This window comes from Ranitomeya variabilis, chromosome 5 (genome assembly GCF_051348905.1).
Source record: "Ranitomeya variabilis isolate aRanVar5 chromosome 5, aRanVar5.hap1, whole genome shotgun sequence".
Classification (NCBI taxonomy): Eukaryota; Metazoa; Chordata; class Amphibia; order Anura; family Dendrobatidae; genus Ranitomeya; species Ranitomeya variabilis.
Window position 1 is genome coordinate 204,923,299 of NC_135236.1, and position 24,863 is coordinate 204,948,161.

The window sequence follows — 24,863 nt, forward strand, 5'->3', positions numbered from 1 at the left end:
GGTATAGTTCATTGTTGCAGGGTCCTTATCAATATTACAATGTCCCTGAATGTATTTCTATTCTTCTTTTGTTTTATATCTACAATTTATAGCAACAAAGGTGTTTCCCTTTTTTAACATTTACTGTTTTGTATTTTTTCTGTATTATGGAAGATAAGTGGAGCCGACAAGAATTCTCACATACCAATTAACTGTGTTTCATTTTTTTAAAATAAGGTTGAAGAAGGTAGAGCAATTATAATCGCTAGAAAGTGTTTCTCATCAGAATATTTGACTGTTGATGTGTAGGAGATTGTAAACAACCTGTCAGCAAACTGATTAAGATACAGAAAATCTAAACCATCCATTACATGAGTGGAGAATATAGCAACAATGAATGAAAAGCTTCCTCCCTCCTGAAGTCAATGATACTTGACAGCAAGTGAACAAGAGAATGCTCAATTTTTCTTTTGCCCTTTAGATGTTAAAGATAGCTAAATATTGCCATCTAGTGCAAAATATGAGCTTCAGTTTGTAAGATCTGACCTGTGGAAGTAGAAACAAAAGAAATTAAGTTATTAAGTTGCTCTTCCACTATATTCTATTTTACTTAAAAAGTATTATTTACCATCTTATTTTTTATATGACCCAAACATCTCTGGAACTTTTACTAGGATATTATAATTTAGTCAGTTTAGAAGTTAAATAAGCTTATCTGGCCTAGATTGGATGACAGCTTTTTCATATGACTTTTGCAGAAAATAAATGCAATTACTATTAGCACATATGGAACTATAAATATGAAAATATTTAAAACATTTAGTAAAGAAAAATCTACTAGTCAATCCAATAATACGTGCATGGATAAATGCCCCTATTCCTAGTGTGTACCGACCTTTAACCCCTTCACACCGCAGCCCTTTTTCAATTTTGCATTTCCGTTTTCCGCTCACCTTCTTCCCAGAGCCATACATTTTTTATATTTCTGTCAATAAGACCATTTGCAGGACGAGTTGTACTTTTGAACTAGACCATTGGTTTTACCATGTTGTGTACTTGAAAACGGGAAAAAAATTCCAAGTGCTGTGAAATTGTAAAAACAAGTGCAATTCCACAACTGTTTTTTGGATTTTTTTTACCAGGTTCACCAAATGCTAAAACTGACCTGCCATTATGATTCTCCAGATCATTATGAGTTCATAAAACCAAACGTGTATAGATTGTTTTTTATTTAAATAGTAAAAAAAAATCCAAAGTTTAAAAACAAAAATGCGCCATTTTCCGAGACTTGTAGCATCTCCGTTTTAAGTGATCTGGGGCTGGGTGAGGGCTTATTTTTTGCATGATGAGCCGCCGTTTTTAGTTATGCCATGTTGGTGTATATAGGATCTTTTAATGATTGCCCGCTATTGCATTTTAATGCAATGCTGCGGAAACTAAAAAAACATAATTTTGGCCTTTTGACTTTTTTTTCGCTACGCTGTTTACCGATCAGATTAGTTATTTTTATAGCTTGATAGATCGGGCAATTCTTATTGCAGTGATACCAAATAAGTGTATTTTTGACTTTTTTTTGTTTTATTTTGAATGGGGGTGATTTGAACTTATATATTTTTTTATTTTTTTATATTTTTAAAACTTTTTTTTTTTACTTTTTGCAGGCTTCAATAGAAATAGTAATGGGAGACTAGAAACTGCCCTACTCTGATCACCTGTACTACACACAGGCGATGATCAGATCGCCTGTGTGTTACAGAAATACACACTTGTTATAAGCGTTAACCACGGGATGGCGCTCATAGCAATCTGGCTATGACAACCATAGAGGTTTGCTGGAGACCTATGGTTGTCATGCCGACCCATCGGTGCCCCGCGTTCATGTGATGGGTCCACCGATGGGCGTGATTAGTGACGCACTTGAGATTGACAGCGGCATTTAACTGGTTAACAGCTGTGGGTGGATCTCGATTCCACTCGTTGCTGTTGTTGTTCAAAACAGCTGGTATGTGGTGGGAAAGATGTGGGCTCAGCGCTGGAGGGCTCAAAGGAAGGGACATGACATGCATAGTACATGTACAGCGCATGTCGTGAAGGGGTTAGATAGTGTATCATTGTAGTGTAAATTTAACAGTCCATTGCCATAACTTATGGGTTCTTCCTTATAGAATACTGTAAGTTCTCGAGTCCATTAGATACATATATGTTTTATTAGAATAACAAATTAAAATGGAAATTAGAAAATGAAAATGATGATGGAGCTGATGACAATAACCCTGAACTACTTTTGAATATGGAATGGCTACCAGATAGACAATCACAAGGAGAAGAAGGACCGCTTAAGTATTCCCAATATTCCTAGTCAATTTGCTTTTCCCACATTAGCAAGTAATGACATTTTTTTGTGCTGATGGAAAAACTAAGTTCCTAGTTGATGTGTGTGCTTATATGTAGTGTTGAGCATTCCGATACTGCAAGTATCGGGTATCGGCCGATACTTGCTGTATCGGAATTTCCGATACCGAGATCCGATATTTTTGTGATATCGGGTATCGGGTATCGCAACAACATTAATGTAATAATGTGTAAAAAAGAGAATTAAAATAAAAAATATCGCTATACTCACCTGTCCGACGCAGCCGGGACCTCAGCGAGGGAACCGGCAGCGTTGTTTGTTTAAATTTCGCGCTTTTACTTGGTTACGTGAAGTCCCGGCTTGTGATTGGTCAGGGCGGCCATGTTGCCGGGACGCGGACCAATCACAGCAAGCCGTGACGAAATTACGTCACGGCTTGCTGTGATTGGTCCGCGTCCCGGCAACATGGCCGCCATTAACCAATCACAAGCCGTGACGTCACGGGAGGCTGGACATGCGCGTATTTTGAAAAGCGCGCGTGTCCAGCCTCCAGTGACGTCCCGGCAACATGGCCGCCATTAACCAATCACAAGCCGTGACGTCACGGGAGGCTGGACATGCGCGTATTTTGAAAAGCGCGCGTGTCCAGCCTCCAGTGACGTCCCGGCAACATGGCCGCCATTAACCAATCACAAGCCGGGACGTCACGGGAGGCTGGACATGCGCGTATTTTGAAAAGCGCGCGTGTCCAGCCTCCCGTGACGTCACGGCTTGTGATTGGTTAATGGCGGCCATGTTGCCGGGACGCGGACCAATCACAGCAAGCCGTGACGTAATTTCGTCACGGCTTGCTGTGATTGGTCCGCGTCCCGGCAACATGGCGCCGTGACCAATCATAAGCCGGGACGTCACTGGAGGCTGGACACGCGCGCTTTTCAAAATACGCGCATGTCCAGCCTCCCGTGACGTCACGGCTTGTGATTGGTTAATGGCGGCCATGTTGCCGGGACTCGGACCAATCACAGCAAGCCGTGACGTAATTTCGTCACGGCTTGCTGTGATTGGTCCGCGTCCCGGCAACATGGCCGCCCTGACCAATCACAAGCCGGGACCTCACGTAACCAAGTAAAAGCGCGAATTTTAAACAAACAACGCTGCCGGTTCCCTCGCTGAGGTCCCGGCTGCGTCGGACAGGTGAGTATAGCAATATTTTTTATTTTAATTCTTTCTTTTACACATTAATATGGTTCCCAGGGCCTGAAGGAGAGTTTCCTCTCCTTCAGACCCTGGGAACCATCAGGAATACCGTCCGATACCTGAGTCCCATTGACTTGTATTGGTATCGGGTATCGGTATCGGATTGGATCCGATACTTTGCCGGTATCGGCCGATACTTTCCGATACCGATACTTTCAAGTATCGGACGGTATCGCTCAACACTACTTATATGCCAACATAAGTCACCACTTTACCTGCCCCCAAACTTACCACAGAAGAAGCAGACTTCCCCAGAAGATATTTTGGACAGACAACAGCTCAGGTTTTTAATTCCGACTCCACCACCCTCTCCCTCTGATGACATCCCCTCTTTAGCAACTGGTTCCCATTCATCAACAGCATTACCCATGACTCAGCTCACAGTTGACATGCCTCGGGACTCGATCCAGCGGTTCTGTGCTCTTCTGTTGTCGACTCTGTCCAATAACACACACCAGGTCCGGTTGCTGTCCAGGTGCTGATTACCTTTTGCCTTTGACCATTCTGTTAGAGTAGCAGGTGTTTTTCATTTGTTATCTAGCCTTTCATGTCATACTGCAAGTACTACTATTTAAACCTACCCCATGATTGTCTTCTCTGCTGTTGATAGTCTTTAGTGGATTGTGCTTGAATTTCTAGTTCTACTTTTGAGTATCTAGGCCAGTCAGATAAGTATTGTCACGTATACACTTCTCATCACGTGATGTTGGGTGTGCCTCCAAGGGTTAATTTATCTCCTTTCATTCAATCCAGCTCTCAACCTGTGTTTTAGACTATAAAGTGAGCATAAATCACACCCAACACATTCAACACACCCTGATTTCTTACCCATCCTGGGCCTCATGCTATAACATTTTTTGCCATCCTGGGTCCCTTCCTGGTATAATTTCCCCCATCCTGATATAATATTGCCATACTGATATAATGTCCCTCATCCTGGTATAATGTTCACATTCTGTTATAATGTCCCCCATCCTGGTCCAATGTCACTCATTCTGGTAAAATGTCCTTTTCCTGGTGTAATATGTCCTTTTCCTGGTGTAATATGTCCATCATGGTATAATTTCCTCACTTCCGTTATAAAGTCCCCATTCTGGTAAAATGCCCCTGATCCTAGTATACTGTGCTCATACTGGGCCCCTACATTATTCTCTAGCAAATTTTAAAGAAAAACAAATGATTATTTTTACTTTTCCCTACAATTATCACATACAATCAATATGCCTATGCAGCATCAATAGTAAAAACATATAATTTTAAAAATAATTAAAAAAAAATAAAAAATTGTGCGATTCTCACCTTCCGCCGTCCACCGATGCGCGCAATGCTGCCGCGAGCTTCCGTTCCCAGTGATGCTTTGTGAAATTACCCAGATGACTTAGCGGTCGAGGACAGCTTCGGTGGACGCCGGAGGGTGAGTATGTAACTATTTTTTATTTTATTTAATTTTTTTAACAGGGATATGGTGCACACACTGCTATATACTACGTGGGCTGTGTTATATGCTGCATGGGCTGTGTTACATACTGCGTGGGCTGTGTTATATACTGTGTGGGCTGTGTTATAAACTGTATGGCCTGTGTTATATACTACATGAGCTATGTTATATACTGCGTGGGCTGTGTTATATACTGCGTGGGCTGTGTTATATACTGCGTGGCCTGTGTTACATGGCTGTCTGTGTTACATGGGCTGTGCTATATACTATGTGGCTGCTATATACTACGTGGCTGTGCTATATACTACGTGGCTGTGCTATATACTATGTGGCTGTCTGTGTTATATACTATGTGGCTGTGTTATATACTATGTGGCTGTGTTATATACACTACGTGGCTGTGCTATATACTACGTGGCTGTGCTAAGCGCGATGTACATACATACATACATACATACTCTAGAATACCTGATGCGTTAGAATCGGGCCACCATCTAGTGTTTTAATAAGCCTCAGGACTCATTCACACATCCATGTTGCACGTAGGTGTTTTGTCCATGTTTCCATGCAAAGGACCATGTGTCCATGCAAAACTCACAGACACATGTCTGCTTTCTCTGGTATCATGGATGAAAAGTAACTATACAAGGCTATAGATCCATCAAAACTTGTACAGCACACTGTCACGCCGTTAGCTAGCACACCATCTCGTCACTGTCCTATTCACTGCGGTCACCGCTCTGTTTCTTCTCATGTCGCTTTACTGGACACCGGCTCTCAGGTGACGACTATTCCTTACATTCTCTATAAACGTTATTGGGCTGACTCAGATCTTACCCATGGCCCAGAAAGTGATTTGACAATGGTAGCCAGTAATAGTCAGCCTTTGCCAAAGAAGGGGTACAAGGAGGTCACCATTAAGGTGGGGCAGGTAGAATTGAAGGCCCAAGGACTGGTAATTGTTGATATTGACCGACGTGAATGTAACCCCATGATGACCATAGGTAGTAATGTTATTGAAAATTGTCTTGCTGAGGTTATTGTCTTGTTACAACAGGTGGCCGAAACTGCTGGTTCCAGTGAGCAGCGTGTCCTGCAAAAATGAAATCAGAGTCCTGGTTGTAACGCCGCTGGGTTTATACCTTGTTCCTTCGGCGTTACTTTTGCATGTCTCTGCTTTGACCCTTGCTCCTCTCCCTCTAATGTGCAGGGATACTGTTGTCTGTTACCTGAATGGACGCTGCTCAATTTCCTGCCACCACTGCGTAGCTGTACATGTGCTGTGATGTCTTTGCTCTGCTGCATGGCCACTCACATGTGCGGTCCCTGGCTGCTGCTGAGGAAGCCATCCGCAGCTTGCAAGGTCCTCTGCAGCTGGCGCACGACTTTCCACGTGTATTCAGGCTAGCAGTCACTGTCAGGTGCCCTAAGCCACAGTTCCTGTGCTATCTGTGCTGTAATGGTGCTTAGGGTGCGCGCGGCCACACCTACCCTGCTTTTATTAGGGTTTGAGTGTGCACCTTTGTTGCTTCCTCAACCTATTGCTGAGGTGCAGCTCCTATATAAACTCCCTCTTTCCTATTGGGTGTTGCCAGAGCATTGATTGTGTTTCTGTGTGTTGCCCTGTGTGAGGTATCCCAGCTCCAGTTCTGTCTGCAGTATGTTCTGGGAGAGTTGATACCTGTCTTCCTCCTGTTCTGGGGGCAGAGTACCCAGATCCATCTATCCTGGAGGCTGCATATCCAGGTCTGTTTGTGTTTTGTTTTTCCGCCTGTTCTGGGGGCAGAGTACCCAGATCTGCCTATCCTGGAGGTTGCATATCCAGATCCGTTTCTGTTTCGTTTTTCCGCCTAATCTGGGGGCAGAGTACACAGACCCGCCAAACCTGGAGGCTGCATATCCAGTACCTGATCCTGTCTGAACTGTGTCCGTTGTGTTATGTTCTTGAAGTCCTTTTGTGTCTGACACCCTGCACCCAGTGACTGAACTTTCAGGGCTCATCTTTTAATGATGGAGTCCGGTGTTCTTGCTGAGCTCTTACTATGCTGTGCTCAGCATTCCATGCGGTGCTAACCCCGTCTGGCCCAGTTCCAGTCCAGCGGTGCTTGCACCATCACGCTTGAGTTCCTTCCTAGGTCCGATGCCCGGAGCCTGACGGCTGTAGTTAGGTACCTGATGACCACCGCTACCTGGTTCTGTGCCATCCATGTCCCAGCCGATGACCTGGGCTGCCACACCAGTGTCCCAGATGTCTATCTGGTATTCCTGATGTCCCGCCTGTGTCTGATGTCCTCCTGTGTCTGATGACCTGATAACCTGGGCTGCCACGCCAGTGTCCCAACCTATGACCTGGGCTGCCACGCCAGTGTCCCAGATGTCTATTCACTATTCCTGATGTCCTTCCTGTGTTCGATGTCCTGATGCCCTGGGCTGCCACGCCAGTGTCCCAGCCGATGACCTGGGCTGCCATGCCAGTGTCCCAGATGTCCTGATGTCCAGCCTGTGTCTGATGTCCTGCCTGTGACCCGATGTTCCACCGGTTCCCTGGGGTCCACCCTGTGATGTCGTCTGTGCTGGGTCGGTGTCTGATGTTCTCCTGCTGAGCCAGTGCTATGCCTGAGGTCTGAGAGAGGCCGTTTTAGTAAGCCCATGCCAGATTTCCCTGGACTGCATCAACCCATGATGACCCCTGCCATCGTCTGACATCAGTCCAAGGTCGGAGTCTGATGTTCTCCTGCTGAGCCTGTGCTGCGCCTGAGGTCTGAGAGAGAGGCCGTCCTAGTAAGCCTGTGCCAGATGACCGTGGACTGCATCAACCCGTGATGACCCTTGCCATCATCAGAGGTCCGTCCGAGGTCGGTGTCTGATGTTCTCCTGCTGAGTCTGTGCTGCGCCTGAGGCCTGAGAGAGGCCGTCCTAGCATGCCCATGCCAGATAACCCTGGACTTCATCAACCCGTGATGTCCTCCTGCCTTCGTCTGTTATCCTGAGCCGTGTACCCTACTGTGATGTGTGGAATCGGGATCCTGACATTGTTTTGTTATGTAGTGTTTTCATTTGAGTAAACTTTGTTTCTTCATACCTGAAGTTGTGCGGTGTAATCTAGTTCTGCACATTGCCATCTTGTCCACATGCTCAGCTGCCACAGACCCTGCTCACTGCCCTTCCCTAGTCTGTGTAGGTCCAGGTAACTCTATGTGGTCCAGTGGGTCCACATTCCGTTCCCACTAGGGACGCTCGCCCCACGTCGCTATGTCTGGCGACGTGGAGGCGTCGGCTCGGCCGCGTCTGCGGTTGCAGCCATAACACTGGTGCAGAGACAACAGGTAGAAATGACAGGTGGAGAAGTTGGACGTGTCACAGTGAGTGATCCGATCCCCATTGCAATACCCCCCAGGAGTGAAATGTTAATATGGTGTCGGGCATCAATAGGCCTCAGAGGTAAAGATTACCAGGCCTTGGTAGAACCTGTGTAGTCAGACAGTTGGCCCACAATCCTGACAGCCAGAGGGGTGGTTGATGTCCGAAAGGGGAGAGTACCAGTACATGTCCTTAATTGTGGAGAGAAAGAGGTCCACTTACCCAGATATGCCACACTTGCTAAACTGATTACTGTTAATAATAATGCAATACAGGCAACAGAACCCTTGGTCCCGTCCAACCGGGTGGAGGACAATAGCTCTGCAGGACACATGGAGGACAGAAATTACATGTGGGCACTGACTCTACCCCATCACACCAAAAACAAGGGGCTTACCGGTTGGTCCATGAGTATGAGCGGGTATTCAGCAAGCACGCACTTGATTTTGGGCAGGTAAAAGAGGTACAACATCATATCCCACTGGAGGTCATCCGTCCATTAAAGAGAGGTACCGGCCTGTACCTCCAGCTCACTACCAATGTGCCAAAAGTATGTTACAAGAGATGAAGGAGGCTGGGGTAATCAGAGAAAGTTGTAGCCCCTGGGCAGCTCCATTAGTTCTCGTCAGTAAAAAGGATGGTACAATGAGGATGTGTGTTGATTACAGGCAGATAAACCACATTACACACAAGGTTGCCTACCCGTTGCTCAGAATAGAAGAGTCATTAGCTGCTTTAAAATCTGCTAACTATTTCTCCACCTTAGATCTCACTAGTGGGTATTGGCAGGTTCCCGTGGCAGAGGCATATAAAGAAAAGCCCGCCTTCACGACACCGATGGGCCTCTCTGAATTCAACTACATGCCGTTCGCACTAGAAACATTCCAGAGGATGATGGAGTGTTGTCTGCGGCACAAGAAATATGAAACCGTCCTGTTGTACCTGGATGATGTCATCATCTTCTCCAAGACATATGAAGACCACCTGAAACACCTTGCCGAGGTGTTTGAAGCTCTGTCTAACTTTGGCCTGAAGGTAAAGCCATCTAAATGTCACCTGTTAAAACCCAAAGTGCAGTACCTGGGCCATGTGGTAAGCTCTGAAGGAGTGGCACCAGACCCTGACAAGGTCACCATGATCAGGGACTGGCCGAAACCCAGCAACATCCACAAAGTACAGCAGTTCCTCGGATTGGTTGGCTACTACCGAAGGTTCATTAATGACTTCACTAAGATAGCTGCACCCCTGCAAGACCTATTGGTGGGCCAATCCAAGAAGACCAAGAGCAAGGGCCCTCTGAGTGGAGCGACAGGCTGGAAGGATCCTTCACTCGGTTGAAGTTGGCTCTCACGGGAGATGAGGTACTGGCCTACCCTGACTATGACCAACCATTTGTGCTGTACATGGATGCTAGCAATGTGGGATTGGGACCAGTGTTGTTCCAGGTGCAGAAAGGCAAAGAAAGAGTAATTGCTTATGCCAGCAGGAAGCTTCATCCTACTGATAGGAACCCCGAAAACTACAGTTCCTTCAAGCTGGAGTTCCTCGTCATAGTCTGGGTGGTAACAGAGCGCTTCAAACACTACCTGCCTCAGCAAGATTCACAGTTTTCACTGACTACAACCCGCTGACACACCTAGGTGCATTGGAGCAGCGATGGAAGGCCCGGTTGTCCAACTATAAATTCACCATCAAGTACTGTGCAGGGCACAAGAATGCAAATGCCGATGAGCTGTCCAGGATGCCCCATTTACCAGAAGTGGGAGAAGATCCGGAAGCACTTGAAGAGATTGAGTTACCAGCTTTCCATAGCCCTGGGGCGACTCAGTATTCCCATTATGTGAGGATCAAGCACAATAACAAGCAAGAACCAAGGGAACCCAGTGGACGTAGTGTACATGGACTTTTCAAAAGCTTGATACGGTACCACACAAAAGGTTGATACATAAAATGAGAATAATGGGGATAGGGGAAAATATGTGTAAGTGGGTTGAGAGCTGGCTCAGGGTTAGGAAACAAAGGGTGGTTATTAGTGTTGAGCATTCCGATACCGCAAGTATCGGGTATCGGCCGATACTAGCGGTATCGGAATTCCGATACCGGGATTCCGATACTTGGCGCGTATCGGATACCGGAATCGGAAGTTCAATGATTCAAAATTCAGAAATTCAGCCAATGAGAAAGATTCCAAGTGTGGGCACATCCTGTTTAGCATGGAGGGCATGAAACTACTGGCAAGGCTGTGATTGGCTGCTGAAATGATGTCATGATGCAGTTTAAAAGTCGCTGGCGCCATTTTGCGATCACTCTGCTGTGAATTCAGTTAGTGACAGGACGCTGTTTGCTGACTGAGGGACAGTTTAGAGATAGCGATTTGCTTCTTTGTGCTTTCCAAAGGCTAATTTAGCAACCGCTGTGTTCACCTACTATTCACCTTCCTTTTGCCTTGTAGCGCTGTTTTCACAGCGATCTGCAAGGTCTCTCTGTGTGTGTGTGTGTGAGTGCAGCCCACTCTCTAGTCTGAGTGCAGCCACATAGGCCATCCATAGCTGGTTGTATTCAGTTCAGGGAGGGTGGTTCATTGCCTCATACTGTCCTTTTTTTTTTTTTTTTTGAAGTAGTGCAGGCTGCTGCACATTTTTTCCAAAAATTCCTATTAGTGTCTTTCCACCCGTCTCCAGCTAATTTGTGGAAAAACACTACATAGGATAAAGTAGAGGAGGGTTTTTGGGCCTTGCAGCGCCGTTTACGGCTGTCTGCACGGTCTCCGTGTGACTGCAGCTCGCCCTGTAATCTGTGAGCAGCTATAGCCTGGTTGTCTCCAGCTCAGGGTTTTTCACTGCGTCATACCGCCAAATCAATTTTCTTTTTTTTCAAAGTAGTGTAGTCTGCTGCTAATTTATTTTAAAAAATCCTATTAGTGTCTTTCCACCCGTCTCCAGCTAATTTGTGGAAAAACACTACATAGGATAAAGTAGAGGAGGGTTTTTGGGCCTTGCAGCGCCGTTTACGGCTGTCTGCACGGTCTCCGTGTGACTGCAGCTCGCCCTGTAGTCTGTGAGCAGCCGTAGCCTGGTTGTCTGCAGCTCAGGGTTTTTCACTGCGTCATACCGCCAAATCAATTTTCTTTTTTTTCAAAGTAGTGTAGTCTGCTGCTAATTTATTTTAAAAAATCCTATTAGTGTCTTTCCACCCGTCTCCAGCTAATTTGTGGAAAAACACTACATAGGATAAAGTAGAGGAGGGTTTTTGGGCCTTGCAGCGCCGTTTACGGCTGTCTGCACGGTCTCCGTGTGATTGCAGCTCTATCCGTTGTCAGTTCAGCCCCCAAAAAATAAATAAATAATAAAGTTCACCAAACACACCAGTTACACACCACTTTACATTTGTGTAGGCCACATTAGCTCATATTCAAGTCTAGTCCACACTTTAGAAAATTAGTGTGTCTTATACCTGTTAGGAGGAGTTGCTCAGGAATAAGCACACAAAGCCGTTAGTACTTTTCTGCTTATCTTTATCAGTCAACCAAGATGAAGAAGGCAGTGAGTAAGGCACGTGGGCGTGGGCGTGGGCGCGGAGCAGGGAGGGGACGTGGGGATTCTGTGCCTGCTGCGGGCACCGGTGAGTCATCAGCACCCACTTTCACAAGGGAACAGTCGTTCATGCGCAGCTTTGTCGCCGAGCGCCGTACACCGCTGCTGCGTGAAGACCAAATTGAAGCCGTTGTGGGATGGATGGCAGCTAATGCATCAACTTCCATTAGTGCCACATCCTCTCAGACACAGAGCACTGGAGAGCAGCCATCTGTCTCTTCACCACCTGCAAAATTGCCCAGGCAGACAGAGATCCCAGGACAGGAGCAGTCTCTACTTCTGTTCTCTGAATCATCTCTTGGCTTGGAAACAGGGGGCCAGCCAAGCAGCATTGGAGAAATGGAAGAAGAGGCAGGGTGCAGTGATGCCCAACAGCTTTTTCTGTCTTCCTCTGAAGAGGCGGGTGGGCCAGTGGCTCCGGTCACCACCTCGCAGGCCGCATCAGCTGATGATGACACTCAGGTGCCACTTACTGGTGCGTGCTCTGCTGCTGAGACTACCCAGGAGGAGCAGTTGGGGGCAGAGGGTAGTGTAGATGATGAGGTCCTTGACCCATCTTGGCGTCAGGGACAGGAAGGTGGTGGGAGCAGCTCTGAGGAAGAGATTCCCCGTACGGCCCAAAGAGGGAGAGGGAGGGGGAAGACTGCGGATCCTGCAGCCTCCGCTTTGGCACCCGTAAGGAGCATGTCTCTTCCAAAAGTCAAAAGGGGGGCTCCCAAGACTTGCAGTGCCTGGTCCTTTTTTGACACAGTTGCAGATGACATTTGCTATGTCAGATGCAAGGTGTGTCATCAAAAAATCAAAAGAGGTCAAAAAGTCGCCAACCTCAATACCTCCAACATGTGGAAACATGTGCGCAACAGGCACCCGGCGGAGTTAGACAAACACACTGAAGAGCTAGGCCAACCAACAGCGGCAGCTACCACCTCTTCAGCTCGTGTTGCCTCTTCCTCTAGCTCACACGCAGCTGGTTCGGCTTCCTCCCAGGATCGCCGTGGAAGAACCTCTGGCCCTGTTGTCCAGAGACCCGCTGTCATTCCACCCGCAGCACCACTTTCCCAGTCAACCACACACTCCCAGCCCAGTCTACAGCCATCGGTAGTACAGGCATGGGAGAAAAGGCGGCCTTTCTCGTCAAACCACCCACGAGCACAGGCTCTGACTGCAGGCATTGCCAAACTTCTGTCACTGGAAATGCTGTCATTCAGGCTGGTGGAGACTGACAGCTTCCGTGACTTGATGTCATTGGCAGTCCCACAGTACAGTGTGCCCAGCTGCTTTTACTTCAGCAGGCAAGCCGTCCCTGCCCTGCACAAGCATGTGGAGGGACACATAAAACACGCGCTACTGAACGCCGTCAGTAGCAAGGTCCACCTCACCACCGATGCGTGGACCAGTCAACATGGACAGGGGCGATACCTTTCCCTCACTGCCCATTGGGTTAATGTCGTTGAGCCGGGTACAGACCGTGCGAGTGGCGCAGGACGTGTCCTGCCCACTCCAAGGATTGCAGGAATCCATTCTGTACGCATTGACTCCTCCTCTTACACCAGTTCCTCAGAATCATCGCTGCAGGAGCCGTCACAGTCCACCTCCACATGGACCCGTGATGAACGTGTACCTGTTACGACTGACATGAGCACAGCCGTGGCCAAACGTCAACAGGCCGTCTTGAAATTAATTTTTTTGGGGAATCGTAGCCACACAGCGCAGGAGCTCTGGAATGCCATCAAGCAGGAGAGCGATGTGTGGTTTGAGCCAGCGAATCTCCAGCCAGGCATGGTAGTGTGTGATAATGGCCGAAATCTGGTGGCAGCCCTGGGCCTCGGCAACCTCACTCACATCCCATGTCTGGCACATGTGCTCAATTTGGTCGTGCAGAGTTTTTTGAGGGACTATCCGGATCTTGATGCACTGCTGCACAAGGTCCGCCTAGAGTGTGCTCACTTGCGGCGTTCCAGCACGGCAAAAGCGCGCATTGCGGCTCTGCAGCGCCGACACCGCCTGCCGGAACATCGCATCATATGTGACCTACCTACCAGGTGGAATTCCACGTTACATATGTTGGAGCGGTTGTGTGAGCAGCAGCAAGCTGTAATGGAGTACCAGCTGTATCAGGCGCAAAAAAGTCGCAGTCAGCGCCGTACAGACTTCACAACCACAGAGTGGGCCACTATGAAGGATGTCTGCCAGGTTTTGCGTCCCTTTGATTATTCCACGCGGATGGCGAGTGCAGATGATGCACTAGTCAGCATGACTGTCCCCCTTATCTGCCTGCTTGAAAAATCACTGCAAGCGCTAAGGGATGATGTTGTGGAAGAGGTGGAGGATGAGGATTCACCACTTCCATCATCTTCTGGACAGTCAGCGCCACGTGGTTCCTCACAAACGCGTAGGCAGGGGACAGTTTGTGAGGAGGATGAGGAGGAGTCAATGGAGGAGGAAGACATCCGTCCAGAGGAGGGAGTTCCCGAATTGTCCAGTACTCAGTGTGTACAGCGAGGGTGGGGTGATGACGAGCGGGCAGAGATCACGCCTCCAGCTGGGGACAGCGTTTCTTGGGCAGTTGGCAGTCTGCAGCACATGGTGGATTACATGCTGCAGTGCCTGAGAAACGACCGCCGCATCGACCACATTCTCAACATGTCTGATTATTGGGTGTTCACCCTCCTCGATCCTCGCTACCGGGACAACGTAGAAAGCCTCATCACACCGTTGAACCGGGAGCGAAAAATGCGGGAGTACCAAGACACACTGGTCAGTTCCATCATCTTCTCCATTCCAACTGAGAGAAGTGCTGCTAGTGCATTCCAAAGCAGCTCAGTGCGTCCAGGCAGTGGTGGAGGCTCTGCACAAAGAGGGAGCAGAAGCAGTGCCTCTGCCCAAGGCAAGACCAGTATGGCCGAACTGTGGCACAGTTTTCTGTGCCCGCCACAAAAGTCTACACCATCACAGACGGCTCCAGTCAGCAGGAGGCAGCGGTTCCGTCAGATGGTGACAGACTACATGTCTTGCCCTCTTGCTGTACTCCCAGACGGCTCTTCCCCTTTCAAGTTTTGGGTCTCAAAGCTGGATACATGGCCAGAGCTAAGCCAGTATGCATTGGAGGTGCTGTCTTGCCCTGCGGCCAGTGTATTATCGGAACGTGTATTTAGTGCTGCAGGTGGTGTACTAACTGACCGTCGCATGCGACTATCCTCCGATAACGTTGACCGGCTTACTTTCCTGAAAATGAACAAGGCCTGGATCTCGCAGGAATTTGCCACTCCTCCTCCTGATTAAATAATTAGGTCACTGTATACGTTATCCAGGTCTCCTGTTGTGTTCATCTTTCTACCACCTGAACTTAAATTCCTGGGCTCCAACACCGCCAGTTGAGGCTCAGATGTGCCGTCTGCACAGTCAAAACATACGACCCAGTGTTATTGGGTTTCAGTAACGTCAGCTGATCCCCAGCTGTGTAGCCGGCAATGTGTCATGCGACCGCCACGCTGACACAACAACTGAAATGTAAGGGAATCTGTCCCCCCCCCCAAGGCGTTTGTTACTGAAAGAGCCACCTTGTGCAGCAGTAATGCTGCACAAGGAAAAAGGTAGCTATTTTGGTTTTGCTCCTTGCACACGCAAAACTTAACACTTATAAAATGTGTCCACTGATACCGTAAAACCGTCCCGGAGGTGGGACTTTCCTTCGTAATATGACGCAGCACAGCCGTCATTCCTACCCCCCCGGCGCCGCGCCCCGGCTCCTCAGCGTTGTTTGATTCCGTCCCGGAGCCTGCGCTGTTATGTTATCCCGTGGCCAGGCACACTTAGCGCTGCCCGTCTTCTGGCATCATTTGGTGTCAGGCTGGCTGCGCCTGTGCGGCCACGCTGGCCGAGAGCCCGCCTCGCAGTGTCTTCTGATTTAATCCCACTGGGGGCCTGGGATCTATGGACATGCGCAGTGCATATCTGAACCTCCACCTCTCACTCATCTCCCTATGGCTTCTTCAGACTGTTCGGTGTCAGCTGGTCCCTAATAGCATGCCACGGCCGTGACACCGCACAGTCTGAAAAAGAAGCCATAGGGAGGGGAGTGAGAGGCGAGGATATGCACTGCGCATGGCCATGGATCCCAGGCCCCCAGTGGGATTACATCAGAAGACACTGCGAGGCGGGCTCTCGGCCAGCGCGGCCGCACAGGCGCAGCCAGCCTGACACCAAATGATGTCAGAAGATGGGCAGCGCTAAGTGTGCCTGGCCACGGGATAACATAACAGCGCAGGCTCCGGGACGGAATCAAACAACGCTGAGGAGCCGGGGCACGGCGGCGGGGGGGTAGTAATGATGGCTGTGCTGCGTCATATTACGAAGGAAAGTCCCACCTCCGGGACGGTTTCACGGCTTCAGGGGACACATTTTAAAAGTGTTTAGTTCTGTGTTTGCAAGGAGCATGATGAAAAGAGCCACCTTTTCCTTTTGCATCTTTTGTGCTGCACAAGCTGGCTCTTTCAGCTACAAACGCCTTGGGGGGGGGGGGGTTAAAGGTTCCCTTTCGACTTTCTCAGGCTTCGGCCTACATTGTGTTCCTCTGCTTTTCCACCTGCCCCTGGGCTTCAACACCGCCAGTTGCCGTCCAGAAGTGCTGTACGCACAGTCAACAGTCCCTCCTCTGTTATTGGGGTTCAGTAACGTCAGCTGTTCCCCTGCTGTGTGTGTGGCAATCCCTCCTACCTCCTCCTACCTCCTCCAACCTCCTCCTCCTCCACCTGTCCCTGGGCTCCAACACCGCCAGTTGCCGTCCAGAAGTGCTGTACGCACAGTCAACAGTCCCTCCTCTGTTATTGGGGTTCAGTAACGTCAGCTGTTCCCCTGCTGTGTGTGTGGCAATCCCTCCTACCTCCTCCAACCTCCTCCTCCTCCACCTGTCCCTGGGCTCCAACACCGCCAGTTGCCGTCCAGAAGTGCTGTACGCACAGTCCACAGTCCCTCCTCTGTTATTGGGGTTCAGTAACGTCAGCTGTTCCCCTGCTGTGTGTGTGGCAATCCCTCCTACCTCCTCCAACCTCCTCCTCCTCCACCTGTCCCTGGGCTCCAACACCGCCAGTTGCCGTCCAGAAGTGCTGTACGCACAGTCAACAGTCCCTCCTCTGTTATTGGGGTTCAGTAACGTCAGCTGTTCCCCTGCTGTGTGTGTGGCAATCCCTCCTACCTCCTCCAACCTCCTCCTCCTCCACCTGTCCCTGGGCTCCAACACCGCCAGTTGCCGTCCAGAAGTGCTGTACGCACAGTCAACAGTCCCTCCTCTGTTATTGGGGTTCAGTAACGTCAGCTGTTCCCCTGCTGTGTGTGTGGCAATCCCTCCTACCTCCTCCTACCTCCTCCAACCTCCTCCTCCTCCACCTGTCCCTGGGCTCCAACACCGCCAGTTGCCGTCCAGAAGTGCTGTACGCACAGTCAACAGTCCCTCCTCTGTTATTGGGGTTCAGTAACGTCAGCTGTTCCCCTGCTGTGTGTGTGGCAATCCCTCCTACCTCCTCCAACCTCCTCCTCCTCCACCTGTCCCTGGGCTCCAACACCGCCAGTTGCCGTCCAGAAGTGCTGTACGCACAGTCAACAGTCCCTCCTCTGTTATTGGGGTTCAGTAACGTCAGCTGTTCCCCTGCTGTGTGTGTGGCAATCCCTCCTACCTCCTCCAACCTCCTCCTCCTCCACCTGTCCCTGGGCTCCAACACCGCCAGTTGCCGTCCAGAAGTGCTGTACGCACAGTCAACAGTCCCTCCTCTGTTATTGGGGTTCAGTAACGTCAGCTGTTCCCCTGCTGTGTGTGTGGCAATCCCTCCTACCTCCTCCAACCTCCTCCACCTGCCCCTGGGCTCCAACACCGCCAGTTGCCGTCCAGAAGTGCTGTACGCACAGTCAACAGTCCCTCCTCTGTTATTGGGGTTCAGTAACGTCAGCTGTTCCCCTGCTGTGTGTGTGGCAATCCCTCCTACCTCCTCCAACCTCCTCCTCCTCCACCTGTCCCTGGGCTCCAACACCGCCAGTTGCCGTCCAGAAGTGCTGTACGCACAGTCAACAGTCCCTCCTCTGTTATTGGGGTTCAGTAACGTCAGCTGTTCCCCTGCTGTGTGTGTGGCAATCCCTCCTACCTCCTCCTACCTCCTCCAACCTCCTCCTCCACCTGTCCCTGGGCTCCAACACCGCCACTTGCCGTCCAGAAGTGCTGTACGCACAGTCAACAGTCCCTCCTCTGTTATTGGGGTTCAGTAACGTCAGCTGTTCCCCTGCTGTGTGTGTGGCAATCCCTCCTACCTCCTCCAACCTCCTCCAACCTCCTCCTCCTCCACCTGTCCCTGGGCTCCAACACCGCCAGTTGCCGTCCAGAAGTGCTGTACGCACAGTCAACAGTCCCTCCTCTGTTATTGGGGTTCAGTAACGTCAGCTGTTCCCCTGCTGTGTGTGTGGCAATCCCTCCTACCTCCTCCAACCTCCTCCTCCTCCACCTGTCCCTGGGCTCCAACACCGCCAGTTGCCGTCCAGAAGTGCTGTACGCACAGTCAACAGTCCCTCCTCTGTTATTGGGGTTCAGTAACGTCAGCTGTTCCCCTGCTGTGTGTGTGGCAATCCCTCCTACCTCCTCCAACCTCCTCCTCCTCCACCTGTCCCTGGGCTCCAACACCGCCAGTTGCCGTCCAGAAGTGCTGTACGCACAGTCAACAGTCCCTCCTCTGTTATTGGGGTTCAGTAACGTCAGCTGTTCCCCTGCTGTGTGTGTGGCAATCCCTCCTACCTCCTCCTACCTCCTCCAACCTCCTCCTCCTCCACCTGTCCCTGGGCTCCAACACCGCCAGTTGCCGTCCAGAAGTGCTGTACGCACAGTCAACAGTCCCTCCTCTGTTATTGGGGTTCAGTAACGTCAGCTGTTCCCCTGCTGTGTGTGTGGCAATCCCTCCTACCTCCTCCAACCTCCTCCAACCTCCTCCTCCTCCACCTGTCCCTGGGCTCCAACACCGCCAGTTGCCGTCCAGAAGTGCTGTACGCACAGTCAACAGTCCCTCCTCTGTTATTGGGGTTCAGTAACGTCAGCTGTTCCCCTGCTGTGTGTGTGGCAATCCCTCCTACCTCCTCCAACCTCCTCCTCCTCCACCTGTCCCTGGGCTCCAACACCGCCAGTTGCCGTCCAGAAGTGCTGTACGCACAGTCAACAGTCCCTCCTCTGTTATTGGGGTTCAGTAACGTCAGCTGTTCCCCTGCTGTGTGTGTGGCAATCCCTCCTACCTCCTCCAACCTCCTCCTCCTCCACCTGCCCCTGGGCTCCAACACCGCCAGTTGCCGTCCAGAAGTGCTGTACGCACAGTCAACAGTCCCTCCTCTGTTATTGGGGTTCAGTAACGTCAGCTGTTCCCCTGCTGTGTGTGTGGCAATCCCTCCTACCTCCTCCAACCTCCTCCTCCTCCACCTGTCCCTGGGCTCCAACACCGCCAGTTGCCGTCCAGAAGTGCTGTACGCACAGTCAACAGTCCCTCCTCTGTTATTGGGGTTCAGTAACGTCAGCTGTTCCCCTGCTGTGTGTGTGGCAATCCCTCCTACCTCCTCCAACCTCCTCCAACCTCCTCCTCCTCCACCTGTCCCTGGGCTCCAACACCGCCAGTTGTCGTCCAGAAGTGCTGTACGCACAGTCAACAGTCCCTCCTCTGTTATTGGGGTTCAGTAACGTCAGCTGTTCCCCTGCTGTGTGTGTGGCAATCCCTCCTACCTCCTCCAACCTCCTCCTCCTCCACCTGTCCCTGGGCTCCAACACCGCCAGTTGCCGTCCAGAAGTGCTGTACGCACAGTCAACAGTCCCTCCTCTGTTATTGGGGTTCAGTAACGTCAGCTGTTCCCCTGCTGTGTGTGTGGCAATCCCTCCTACCTCCTCCAACCTCCTCCTCCTCCACCTGTCCCTGGGCTCCAACACCGCCAGTTGCCGTCCAGAAGTGCTGTACGCACAGTCAACAGTCCCTCCTCTGTTATTGGGGTTCAGTAACGTCAGCTGTTCCCCTGCTGTGTGTGTGGCAATCCCTCCTACCTCCTCCTACCTCCTCCAACCTCCTCCTCCTCCACCTGTCCCTGGGCTCCAACACCGCCAGTTGCCGTCCAGAAGTGCTGTACGCACAGTCAACAGTCCCTCCTCTGTTATTGGGGTTCAGTAACGTCAGCTGTTCCCCTGCTGTGTGTGTGGCAATCCCTCCTACCTCCTCCTACCTCCTCCAACCTCCTCCTCCTCCACCTGTCCCTGGGCTCCAACACCGCCAGTTGCCGTCCAGAAGTGCTGTACGCACAGAGCCAAACACCTCGCCAATGTGTTAGTGGGGTTCAGCACCGCCAGCTGTTCCCCTGCTGTGTATACGGCAACGTGTACTGCGACCGCCACGCAGACACAACAAGTTAAATGTAAGGGAACCTGACCCCCCCCCCCCCCCAGGCGTTTGTTACTGAAGGAGCCACCTTGTGCAGCAGTAATGATGCAAAGGGAAAAAGTGCCTCTTTTCGTGATGCTCCTTGCACATGCTGAACCAAACACTTATGAAATGTGTCCCCACACAGCGTTAAACCGTCCGGTAGGTGGAACTTTCCTTTGTCGTGTGACGCAGCACAGCCATCATTTTTACCCCCTTGGCGCCGTGCGCCCCCTCCTCAGCGTTGTTTGAATCTGTCCCGGAGCCTGCGCTGTTAGGTTAGCCCTTGGCCATGCACACATGTTGCGCTGCCCGTCTTCTGACCTCATTTGGTGTCAGGCTGGCTGCGCCTGTGCGGGTGCGCTGGCCGAGATCCCGCCTCGCAGTGTCGTCTAATGTAATCCCACCGCGGGCCTGTGATCCGTGCCCGTGCGCAGTGCATATCCTCTCCTCTCACTCCCCTCCCTACGGCTTCTTCAGACTGTGCGATGTCAGCTGGTCCCTAATAGCATGCCACGGCCGTGACACCGCACAGTCTGAAAAAGCCGTAGGGAGGGGAGTGAGAGGAGAGGATATGCACTGCGCACGGGCACGGATCACAGGCCCGCGGTGGGATTACATTAGACGACACTGCGAGGCGGGATCTCGGCCAGTGCACCCGCACAGGCGCAGCCAGCCTGACACCAAATGAGGTCAGAAGACGGGCAGCGCAACATGTGTGCATGGCCAAGGGCTAACCTAACAGCGCAGGCTCCGGGACAGATTTAAACAACGCTGAGGAGGCGGCGCACGGCGCCAAGGGGGTAAAAATGATGGCTGTGCTGCGTCACACGACAAAGGAAAGTTCCACCTACCGGACGGTTTAACGCTGTGAGGAGACACATTTCATAAATGTTAGGTTCCGCATGTACAAGGACCATAATTAAAAGAGCTAAGTTTACCTTTTCCAGCATTAGTGCTGTACACAATGGCTCTTTCAGCTACAAACGCCTGGGGGGGGGGGGGGTTAAAGGTTTCCTTTCAACTTGCTCGAGTGCAGGCTTCGGCCTACACTCCGCTCCCCCTGCTCCTCCTGCTGACCCTGGGCTCTAACACCGCCAGTTTTTGCCCAGATGTGCTAGCTGCACAGAGAAAAACACCAGCCAATGTGTCAGTGGGGTCCAGCACCGCCAGCTGTTCCCCTGCTGTGTAGCCGGCAACGTGTCCTGCAAAAGCCACGCAGACACAACACACCCAAAGCTGCCGCCTGTGCAGGCTTCGGCCTACACTCCCCTCCCCCTGCTCCTCCTCCTCCTGCTCCTCCTCCTGCTGTCCCTGGGCTCTAACACACCGCCAGTTGGGGCCCAGATATGCTAGCTGCACAGAGAAAAACACCAGCCAATGTGTCAGTGGGGTCCAGCACCGCCAGCTGTTCCCCTGCTGTGCAGCCGGCAACGTGTCCTGCAAAAGCCACGCAGACACAAGAACTGAAATTGAAGGGAACCTGTCCCCCCTCCCCCAGGCGTTTTTACGTTATCCAGCCACCTTGTATAGCGGTAATGCTGCATGTGTGCAAGGTGGCTCAGAAACGTATTCTCCTCGCACATGTGGAACTGAAAACACGTCTGAAATGTGTCCTCTGTGTGACCATTTAACCGTCCCGGTGGTGTGACTTTCCTTTGTAATGACACGCTGCAACCCCCTTGGTAGCGCTGCCCGTCTTCTGGCATCATTGTTTGGCTGGCTGCGCCTCTGCGGCCGCCCTGACCCACACAACGCCCCTCGGTGTCTTATTTATTGGGACTGCGAGGGTGTGATTGATGGGCAGGATCAGTGCATCAGTTCGCCTGTCCCTCCTCTCCTTCCTCCTTCTTCGGACTGTGCGGCTTCATGGCCGTGGCATGCGATAAGGGATCAGATGACGCCGCACAGTCTGAAGCGGGTGTAAGGACCCGAGTGTGAGAGGCGAACATATGTGCTGCGCCAGGCCCTGAATCCCAGCCCCGCAGTGTTTTAACAATGTTAAGACACTGCGGGGCTGGGATTCAGGGGCATCGCGAACCGCACCGGCCGACATTACATGATGCCAGAAGATGGGCAGCGCTAACGGCGCTAGGCCAGGGGATAACACGACAGCGCAGACTCCTGTACAGCAAATAACAACGCTCGGGAGGCTGCACCCAGCACCAAGGTGGGATTCTTGACACCTGTGCTGCGTCTCATTACAAAGGGAACTCTCGCCTCCATTACACAGTTTGACTGTATAAAGGGCTAAATGTTATACGTGTTCCATTCAGCGTGTGCAAGGAGAAAAATTACAAGAGCAACCTTTGACTTGCGCAGCACTGCTGCTGCATAAGCTGTGGCTCTTCTACTTTGTAACCCCTGAGGGGGGGTTAAAGGTGACTTTTGAAATCGGTTCAATTAGGCTTCGGCCTACACTCTGCTCCACCTGCAGAGCCCGGGCTCCAACAACGCTAGTTGCTGTCCGGAAGTGCTGGCTGCACAGAGCCAAACACCTCGCCAATGTGTCAGTGGGGTCCAGCACCGCCAGCTGTTCCCCTGCTGTGTAGCCGGCAACGTGTCCTGCAAAAGCCACGCAGACACAACACACCCAAAGCTGCCGCCTGTGCAGGCTTCGGCCTACACTCCCCTCCCCCTGCTCCTCCTCCTCCTGCTCCTCCTCCTGCTGTCCCTGGGCTCTAACACACCGCCAGTTGGGGCCCAGATGTGCTAGCTGCACAGAGAAAAACACCAGCCAATGTGTCAGTGGGGTCCAGCACCGCCAGCTGTTCCCCTGCTGTGCAGCCGGCAACGTGTCCTGCAAAAGCCACGCAGACACAAGAACTGAAATTGAAGGGAACCTGTCCCCCCTCCCCCAGGCGTTTTTACATTATCCAGCCACCTTGTACAGCGGTAATGCTGCATGTGTGCAAGGTGGCTCAGAAACGTATTCTCCTCGCACATGTGGAACTGAAAACACGTCTGAAATGTGTCCTCTGTGTGACCATTTAACCGTCCCGGTGGTGTGACTTTCCTTTGTAATGACACGCTGCAACCCCCTTGGTAGCGCTGCCCGTCTTCTGGCATCATTGTTTGGCTGGCTGCGCCTCTGCGGCCGCCCTGACCCACACAACGCCCCTCGGTGTCTTATTTATTGGGACTGCGAGGGTGTGATTGATGGGCAGGATCAGTGCATCAGTTCGCCTGTCCCTCCTCTCCTTCCGCCTTCTTCGGACTGTGCGGCTTCATGGCCGTGGCATGCGATAAGGGATCAGATGACGCCGCACAGTCTGAAGCGGGTGTAAGGACCCGAGTGTGAGAGGCGAACATATGTGCTGCGCCAGGCCCTGAATCCCAGCCCCGCAGTGTTTTAACAATGTTAAGACACTGCGGGGCTGGGATTCAGGGGCATCGCGAACCGCACCGGCCGACATTACATGATGCCAGAAGATGGGCAGCGCTATCGGCGCTAGGCCAGGGGATAACACGACAGCGCAGACTCCTGTACAGCAAATAACAACGCTCGGGAGGCTGCACCCAGCACCAAGGTGGGATTCTTGACACCTGTGCTGCGTCTCATTACAAAGGGAACTCTCGCCTCCATTACACAGTTTGACTGTATAAAGGGCTAAATGTTATACGTGTTCCATTCAGCGTGTGCAAGGAGAAAAATTACAAGAGCAACCTTTGACTTGCGCAGCACTGCTGCTGCATAAGCTGTGGCTCTTCTACTTTGTAACCCCTGAGGGGGGGTTAAAGGTGACTTTTGAAATCGGTTCAATTAGGCTTCGGCCTACACTCTGCTCCACCTGCAGAGCCCGGGCTCCAACAACGCTAGTTGCTGTCCGGAAGTGCTGGCTGCACAGAGCCAAACACCTCGCCAATGTGTCAGTGGGGTCCAGCACCGCCAGCTGTTCCCCTGCTGTGTAGCCGGCAACGTGTCCTGCAAAAGCCACGCAGACACAACACACCCAAAGCTGCCGCCTGTGCAGGCTTCGGCCTACACTCCCCTCCCCCTGCTCCTCCTCCTCCTGCTCCTCCTCCTGCTGTCCCTGGGCTCTAACACACCGCCAGTTGGGGCCCAGATGTGCTAGCTGCACAGAGAAAAACACCAGCCAATGTGTCAGTGGGGTCCAGCACCGCCAGCTGTTCCCCTGCTGTGCAGCCGGCAACGTGTCCTGCAAAAGCCACGCAGACACAAGAACTGAAATTGAAGGGAACCTGTCCCCCCTCCCCCAGGCGTTTTTACGTTATCCAGCCACCTTGTACAGCGGTAATGCTGCATGTGTGCAAGGTGGCTCAGAAACGTATTCTCCTCGCACATGTGGAACTGAAAACACGTCTGAAATGTGTCCTCTGTGTGACCATTTAACCGTCCCGGTGGTGTGACTTTCCTTTGTAATGACACGCTGCAACCCCCTTGGTAGCGCTGCCCGTCTTCTGGCATCATTGTTTGGCTGGCTGCGCCTCTGCGGCCG